Genomic DNA, 9104 nt, shown 5'->3' on the forward strand with positions numbered 1-9104 from the left:
GGCCCCCCGGCGACAGGGGCGGCGTCTGCCCGGCTTTTTCCACTGAACAAGCGACAGGAACAAAAAAATAAATAAAGCAGAGCGGTCTGCCTGGGCTTCCCCGCTCCCTCAGGCCTGGGGAGGTCCGCGGGCGCTGGGCTGCTGCTCCTTCCAGCGGTTGGCAAAGCCCGCGAGACCCTGAGGGCCTCCTGCAGGGGCTGTTAGGGCCTTCAGGGACGCCATCTCGGGGCCGCCATCTCGGGGCCACCATCCCCCGCACACCCATACGTGCCCTCACGTTTCCCTAGGCTGAGAAGGGCCATCTCGGCCAAAGCACGGAAGTGCCCCTGCCAAAGCTCAAACCCAGCAAAGCCCAGGCTGGGAGTTCTCTGCTAGGTGCTGTCTTCCACCTCTGGGAGCCACAGTGAACATGGCAATGATAAAAATAAATTGATGTTGTATTTGCTGTAGGTTGCGTGATGCGAAGAAGAATTTGAAGTCCCACCTGCACAGTGCTTGTGGCCCTAAGAGAAGAGCCGTGCTTTCAAACGTTGGTCAAGACCCAAAAGGAGGATGGTTTTTAACATGGGGAGGAATGAAAACCTGAAATTATCTTTTGTTGGCTTTTCATTCAGCCAAATTTAAAAAATAAGATGAACATGTGTTATGTCCTATTAAAGATACACCATTTGCACACTTGATGCTTCCACATACTATTTTGAACATGGGTTTTTTACACTAGAAATGCCCTCTGAGGATGTTCATGGGAGGGTGCTCTCAGTCTTCACAGTTTCTCTAGATAATACCTGGGGAAGGGGGTGGATGGGCTCAAACCTTCACAGACACCAAAGGGCACCAGATAGGTGGGTGGGTCATGGACCCTCCTTCTGCTTTTATTTTGCGTGTCCAAAATGGCATGTTCCACCACCAGTCTCCTCTGAGATGTTATCCTTCACATGACAAATACTGTATCCACCCAAACTACACAGGCTTGTTGCTTAGCATGAGTAGTTTAGGTCCTACATCACTATGCTTTACACTCTGCTACAGATTTTTCAGATTAAGAGTTTAGGATGCTTTAAATTTTTGCAAACTCCGGTTTTCATGTACTTTCTCTTAGTGGTAGTATTTGTTTTTAGCACTGGGTGTTCAGAAGAGCAGACTATACACCATATATATATAAAAAAAATAAAATCCCTCTTACCTTAGGTTAGAGAATGTCTTACCTTAGTAAGACTAAGTTTTTGTCACTTCACGACCAGTAAATGGACACACAGATTTTAAGGCCGGACTGTAACAATACCGGTCACCCAGCTACTCAGTTCGATGCATCTGTAAGAAGCACATCTTGAAAAAAGCACCAGCTACAACACTGAAACTGTAAAAGAAGCAAATCTTCTCAGGCAACCCCTTACTTAAAAGTGGTCTAGGCAAACAGGAGTTCGTTATCAAGTACTGCTGTTGTTATAACAATTAAATATGCTGGTAGGCAGAAGCTCCAAGATTCCTTGGAGCCCTAAAGGTGCAGTACAAATAACCTTGGACATTGAAAAATATGTCTATAGATATGAGTATAGCTAGTAACATATTTGAGAAGATTTGCCCAAAACGCTTGCTGTCTTGGGTCATAATCATTAAGCATGATCATATGGATGAAATGCTGCACTCCTCTGCACCTACACTGACACCTTAGAGAGTCTGTATGCATAAGCATCTATTCAAATAAGGAATGGTGGCTCATATTGTAAATGAAGTACAAGGCAATGGTATACCAGGATATTAATGAACTCAGAGTGGTGCTTTGATTTTAAGATGAGTTTGTTGTTTTTTAAAGCTCAGTTATCATATGATGGTGCCTCAGAAAAAAATTACAACAGGGGAAAAATGTTCCATGTAGAGTGTTCTTCAGTATTTTGCAGGTTTTAAAATCTTTGAAATACTATTTAATTTCTACACCCTATATTTTTGTAAATAAATATTTCATTTGTTGTCACTGCCCTGCAGAGTCAGTGGCCTGTGTCTTTGTACTTCTGTCATTCCATGTTTATTTCCTAATGGTGTGGGGTGCAGCCAAGGTAGCAAATTCCTTTTACTGCCTCAATATCAGGTGAAAAAATTAGGAGTTGGAGAGAGGTCAGAAAAGAGTGACAGAAATTATTACACGGCCCGGGAAACTGTTTCACGAGGAAAATATTATCAAGGCTAAATATGTACGCCTTGGTTGAGTGCCAGCTAAGGACAAACAGCATTGGATTTACTGTTTCTATCATAAGCTGTCCTGCAGAGCAGAGCTATGTGGAAAGAACTTCAGCCTAATTCATTGTTAGAAGCAAAGAGAAACCCTGTGCTGAAAAATCTGGGCCTCTGCAAAGATCTGCAGAGTAAGAAGGAAACCATAAACATCCCCGAGATGTTCAGTGAAGAGGCCCAAGCTTTACAGGAGACATAATTCCTAATGTTTTATACATGTAGGGCTCAAATCTTAGGGTGTCTGCCAATAATAAGCACTAACCATTTGGTCAAGTCTGTTATGCGATGATAAAGACACCATTTGCTTGGCATGATTCATCTCTGAACCACCTTGCGTCAGAAGGGGCACTGCTAGGAGAAGGTTATTAAACTGCACAAGGCAAAAAGCTTTTCCAGTACAGCAATTACAGTCCTCTTTTCCTAGTACACGCACCTTATTGAACATGTCTTACTCTTGGTAGCATATTTGTCTCGGAAGTATGTCAAAATCTTCAGATTAAGTCCCGTAATGGGTTCCAATAAATGACGGGTGTGAACCTTCCTCCCTCAGACTGAATTAACAAGTCACATCTCTGATAGCGTACTTCCCTCCACAAGCATTATCCTGAAGCATTTGTCAGCAAATTTGTTGCCAAACCTCATTTCAAATGACTGTCATTGTCTCCCATCACTCTGGCCTGAATGTTTTTCTGTATTGAAACTGGTCTGAGGAACGCTGGAGATATAACCAGCCTACAAAATCTTTCCAGTCCAGACAAAGCAGCAGTTACCTCTCAGTTTATCGATAATTTTCAGCAGTGTCTGAAGAGCAGCAGAGGCACAAGCTGGCATTCTGCCTGTACAGGTCTGTAGTAAAACCATGGCTAAAGAGACACTGCATGAAACTTTACTCTGGATGCAGCAGAGCCGACATCTGAAAAAAAGCTGTAAAAAGACTGGCACAGGGATTTGCAATCCTAACATATTTTTCTAAGATTTTAAATGTGCTAAATTTTGGGGGGCTTAAAATTTAAATATCAACAAAACTGGGAGACAGCCCAGTTTGAGTGGTTACTGTATATTCCTTATTACAAAAACAGCAGCAGCAAAATGAAGACAAAATGTCCCTCTCGTTTCTCTTTGGAGCGGTAGAGCTCCTTTCTGCCCTGGTCAGTTCTAGAGTTACAGCGGATGCGTAGATCCCAGCAATGTGCTAAGCAAAGTGACCGGTGTCTGCCATATGCCTGTTGCCAGTTTTTCTCTAGGAAAGAAGTTTGCGTGATGCATTTCAACACAAACGCAGAGATGTGTGCCCAAACGTGCAGTGGGTTTATGTAAAAGAAAACAAGGTCAGAGAAACATACCTCGTGCTTAGGTGAGGTAGTAGAGTTTTGTATTATCCTTAGTTCTTGCGGGAAGGCGCTCCACTGGCTTGTCTTGTTCTGTGCAAAGGTACTCTTGCCTATGCGGACAGAATTACCCTCATTCTAAAAAGTTCAGTCATGCTGTAGTTATCAGCTGTGATCTTCATCCCAGAGCATAGCCTCTCAGATATCCTCAGCACAGGCTACCAGGAGCCTTAAAGGTAGGAGTCCCATTCTGACTTCGTTGGATAGGTGTGGAAGTAAATGCAGAGACCTGCTGCCTCCAGCGGCCTCTGGATCAAGATCTGTATGCTTTAATTTCTATAGAATGGAAATGAAAAAATAATGTGATCATGATAATTTCTAATATAACCCCTTGTTCTGTGCTTGAAACTGTTACTGGCAGCCATGAGAATTGAGCGTTGTAGCATCCCTTATACATTTCTCTGGCCTTATCCTCAGCTTCCCAAGTATCGAGGCCTTATTATCCCAGCTGAACAGCTCGGTGTTTCTGATCTGTCGGGCTGCATTTTCTTTTCCCGCTTTCCCCTATGGCTGCTACCGCTCACTTCCTCTTCACTTTGTGAACAAATTGCCTTGACTCCCACTTATCCCCCGAACAATTGCCCTTTCGGTTCCAATGAAGGCTGAATCCCAAGCTGGTATAATAAAATTCAAAATCTTTCCCACTTTTGTAGGTCATATTCACAGCCTGATTCCCTCACTAAAAGAGATCAATAACACCAGATAGAAGATGAGCATGATAAAGCTCTCCAGTGCCCCAAGATTTAAACATGTTTGTTCTTATTTCCATTTCTTTGGTTTAGCTGATGCCACGTTTTCCCCCCAACTCTGCAGGGTATTTGCAGGTGAAGAAGGAACAGCAGTTCATGAGTAAATCACAGAATACTGTGCTGTCATATAATAACTACTGCTCTAATCTCGTATTCAATAAAACTCATATAAACTGACATTTAATAAATCATAATAAAATACTGCCTGGTTCTCTGCAAATGTTTTGCCTCATGAAAGTTCTAGTCCAGGTCCCAGCAAGGTCAAGTGGAAACTTCCTATTTCTTGCTGTGGGTTGTTTCTCTTTCATTCAGCCCTTGAGCTTCACAACGCCCAGTGAAGTAAATCTTAATGTTTTTAGGAGGGACACACAGAGGGGTAAATGCAACATTTTCAAACAGTTACGCTTGTTTTTAGACTTAGCTGAATACTTGTGCAACTGTTAGTTACCTAAGCAATGAAAACCATAGAAAAGCCAAGAACTCTCGTGTAGGTAAAGAAAAGGCATTTGGTTCTGAGGCTTGGAGTCACGGACTGAAAAACAATGCTAAAAAGAAGTTGTGAAATCTTACCCATGGAGTGTGGCAGGTTATCACATTGCATGTGCCTGGAGTAATGCTGGGTAATCTTAAACGCGTGTTTTCCTAAGTTTTAAGTGCTTGAGTTTGCAACTGTCGCTATTATTTGACACAATTTATTCTGTGTGTAGTTATTGATTATTATATATTAGCTTGCAACCAATACCATAGTGCCATTTGAAATACAGATCCCTGGTTTAAAAGATATGTAAGTGCATATGTCATATTGAAGAGTAATTATTATTTTCTCACACATCAATATGAGAAAATGAAAGAGAGATAAAAGGGCTTAATGTACCCAGTAGCTAAATCTTAAATTCCTCTTTGTTTCTTCTTCACTAATTCCATTCATTCATTCAGGCTCAATAACCATTCTTATTCCTATATTTCATAGGAATGAATTATGGTAGTGATATATTACCTGACATAATCAAGTTCAAAACCTGAACTAGTAACTGGAATTTTAGGAATTCATGTCAGATTTTCTCCATTTTATCAATACCTGATTCAGAGGAGTTAGCTGGAGTTACAGTGAACAAATGAGAAGAAGAATTTGTCCCCAAAAATGTGATTTTATGTCCTGAATCAATTTTAAATGTTTAAGGGCTTGTCAAGGAGGACAGATGGGACAACAAAACAGTCAATGAATATTTTATCAAAAGCTTTAAGGATTTGGAGGCTTCTTTTTTTCACTTAAATTGTTGTCATATTCATCAAATCAGATAATTTTAAAGAATTGTCAGTAATAGTTAGAAAAAGAGAAGAAATATAAAAAAGCAGAAGAGCTTAGGTAAGCTTAGAAAGTTGTCTCCTGCTCTCTGGAAATCATAGAAGAGACTGTGGCTTGAGCCTGTCTGTAGTAGAAGATAATCCAAACGTTTCATAGAATCATAGAATCATAGAATGTTTTGGGTTGGAAGGGACCCCTAGAGGTCATCTAGTCCAACCCCCCTGCAGTGAGCAGGGACACCACTAACTAGATCAGGTTGCTCAGAGCCCCGTCCAACCGGGCCTTGAATGCTTCCAGGGATGGGGCCTCCACTACCTCTCTGGGCAACCTGTTCCAGTGTTTCACCACCCTCATTGTAAAGAATTTCTTCCTTACATCTAGTCTAAATCTACCCTGTTGTAGTTTGAAACCATTACCCCTTGTCTTGTCACAGCTGGCCCTACTAAAAAGATTTTCCCCATCTTTCCTATAGGCCCCCTTTAGGTATTGAAAGGCTGTAATCAGGTCTCCCCACAGCCTTCTCTTCTCCAGGCTGAACAAGCCCAACTCCCTCAGCCTGTCCTCATAGGAGAGTTGCTCTCCAGCCCTCGGATCATTTTTGTGGCCCTCCTCTGGACCCTCTCCAACACTTCCATGTCCTTTGGTTTAAAACCAAATCATAAGGAAAGCCTCCAATTGTGACAGAAGTGCCCAAATAGTGACTTAGCTTGTGTGCACTGAGGGTTGGGCAGGGACAGTGCCTGTAAATTCGGAGAGTGTGAATATCTCGCCAGTTGCAAAGCAACAAACTGCAGAAAAAGACAGTACTCAAAGGTGATTAATTAAAAGATGAGTCATTTATTACTACAGAATAGTTTCAAGGAACCTTATCTACATATTTATTTAAAAGGTTTATCTATTTGTTAACTGATTTTTTTAAAATTATGCCTAATTATTATCTTGAATTGTAAAATCTTCCTGAATCTGGTAAAGATCATGATAGTCTTACAAAACCAGGTGAAGCCTCCCTGAAGTGATTTCACATCAGCCATAAGATTGAGATAGAGAAGGGTTAGCCAAAACCAGTATTGTATCTACAAAGCAAAAACTGTATTGAGATCATTGAGGAGGATGAGATAATACCCTTGTATGCTGGTGTAAGAATTAAAGAAAGATTTCACACAAGACTAGCTTAAAATTTTCATAACATATTTTATTTTACTATAAGACAGGGAAGTTCTGGTTTTTAGCTGGACTTGACCTTTACTTTCGAACTTGTTTGCACAAGACCATCGACTGCATCCATTTTTACACTTCATTTAATACCAGATTTTTGATACACCTACCTTCAATAGCAACTGATTGCATAAGTTATCCTATTCCAATCAGTGTAAAAAAAAAAAAAAATCTGACATCAAAAAGCTTCTAAATCCCTATTCAGCAAGACTCTTACATACCTGTGAACTCTCAGCACATGAAATCTCTCCATGAGTACTCGTGATGTTGAAACATGTGCTTACTAAGCATGTGCATGATTACCCTAATGAAGCCTGAATACATGAGGTTGTGGGTGCGTGAGCTGTAACTGGGATGTGCTACTCGCACCTGTGTGCTGGTGAAAAGCCATGATTCTCAGATCAGTAAAACTTCTGTAAAATTATTTAAATTCTTTTTTTTTTCTCCTGATAGCTGAAGTGCAATGGGAATTGGTTTACAACTGCCCTTTACAACTGGTTTACAACTGGTCTTCTATGATAATCTCAGATTTTCATGTAATAGTAAGAACCTGAACTTTGCTAGCAGTAAGGTCACAAGAACTCTTTAAACATGGGAAACTAAACTTTGCATTCAGATGTATTGTTGCAAAGTAATTTATTTCTAAAAATCAATTCCTCCTCCTCCTCACAGTGGAGATAATCTACAAATCAGTGAATCCAGCTAATTCTCCTTCAGCTGAGCGAGAACTTGAGTAACAACCGTAGTTAAAACTGATTTAAACAAGGTGAGATCTGTCAAGAGTTTTACCATGACTGTACCATATTTAGAGGGACCTAATCTCTCTAGTGAGAGGTGTATGACGTGTTTAGAGATGGGGAAGTAAAGGGGAAGGAGGAGGTGGCTTTTACCAAGCAAGAAGCACGTACTGTTAAGATAGGTGCTGAAGAGATTCATTGTCCGATCTATGTTCATCAGGTTTTCTTCTCTCCATGTTCTTGCAACAGGCACCCTCCCAGATAACATTGGGATTATTTTTCAAAGTGTTTTAGGAGGCTTTAATCTGTACTAAAAGATAATTGAATAAATTCCTGTTTCTGGTTAAATCAGTAGTGTATTTCTCACTACGTTCAGGGAAAACAGAACTTCATACTGTGTTTTTTATTCCCTGTGCAGAACCATAACTCCTAATGATCATCCAGTTCATTTTCTTCCTATAAACCTCTAGTGATACATTTACCTTGAAGTTATTAATAGACAAAACTGTTATGGTAAAACTACTCTTCCAGCTTTCATCTGAATGCTAGCATTAACTAGACTTGAATCGCTTTTTTTTTTTTTTTCTTTTTCCCCAGCCCCAACAGAAATAATTATTGCAATTGAACTCCCTGAATCCACTGAGCAATTTTCCTGTAAATGAAGTTACTGACTGGAACAAGGAGCTTGGTTGAACCTATGTAGTTGTTTGCCGTGTTTCAGAGCAAACTGTGCTTGGGACCCCTTGGCTTTTTTCATCCTTTTATAGGATAGGCTTTGCTACTGTCACTCTCTTTGGAGATGACCAGCCAGCCCAACAACGCAAGTGTCTGTGGGGAGCAGCCACTGCAAAAAACACACCGACATGGTGAGGACGCTTGACTCCTATCACACCTTCAGCTTCAGAATTGTGTGGTGTTTTGGTCATTTGCCTAAGGTTTCATTTGAGCCTCATCACTGCATTATTTAGTAAATATCTGAGAAAGGGGTAATGTTACAGACCTTCATCTGAATATGTAGGGGAGCTGAATTGCTTGATTTAGTGTTGCTTTCTTTTGTTGCAGTGTATTTGAATGTTTGGAAAGGATCTCAAGAAATTATTGAAAGAATGCAAAGTCAGAGAAATAAGCTTTACTTTTAATTCTGAAAGCAGTTAGCTCCATGGTTGCTGTTGGTTTTGTTTTGAGTCCTGTTGAGTAAAACACGCTCATGAGGGTGTTTAGCCGCCTGCCCGAGGGAGCCTCCCCATGCTTCGTTTGCTCTGCAGCAATGCGGCTACTGGGGGGGTACCACGGTAGGAGCAGGAAAAACAACTTTGTTCTTGATATTTGGACAAAAACATTTAGTTTAGCCTAGGATTTTTGAAGAGCCAGACTACAGGGTTTATGCTGATCTGTGTCAAGCAATAGGCAGGCTGCTATATTTTGTATAGAGAATTGTTTTCAGGTGGCGTGTCCTCATTTCTAGGTTTAAATCTCTCTT

The sequence above is a fragment of the Egretta garzetta genome, unplaced genomic scaffold (genome assembly GCF_000687185.1).
Source record: "Egretta garzetta isolate BGI_Z169 unplaced genomic scaffold, ASM68718v1 scaffold339, whole genome shotgun sequence".
Classification (NCBI taxonomy): domain Eukaryota; kingdom Metazoa; phylum Chordata; class Aves; order Pelecaniformes; family Ardeidae; genus Egretta; species Egretta garzetta.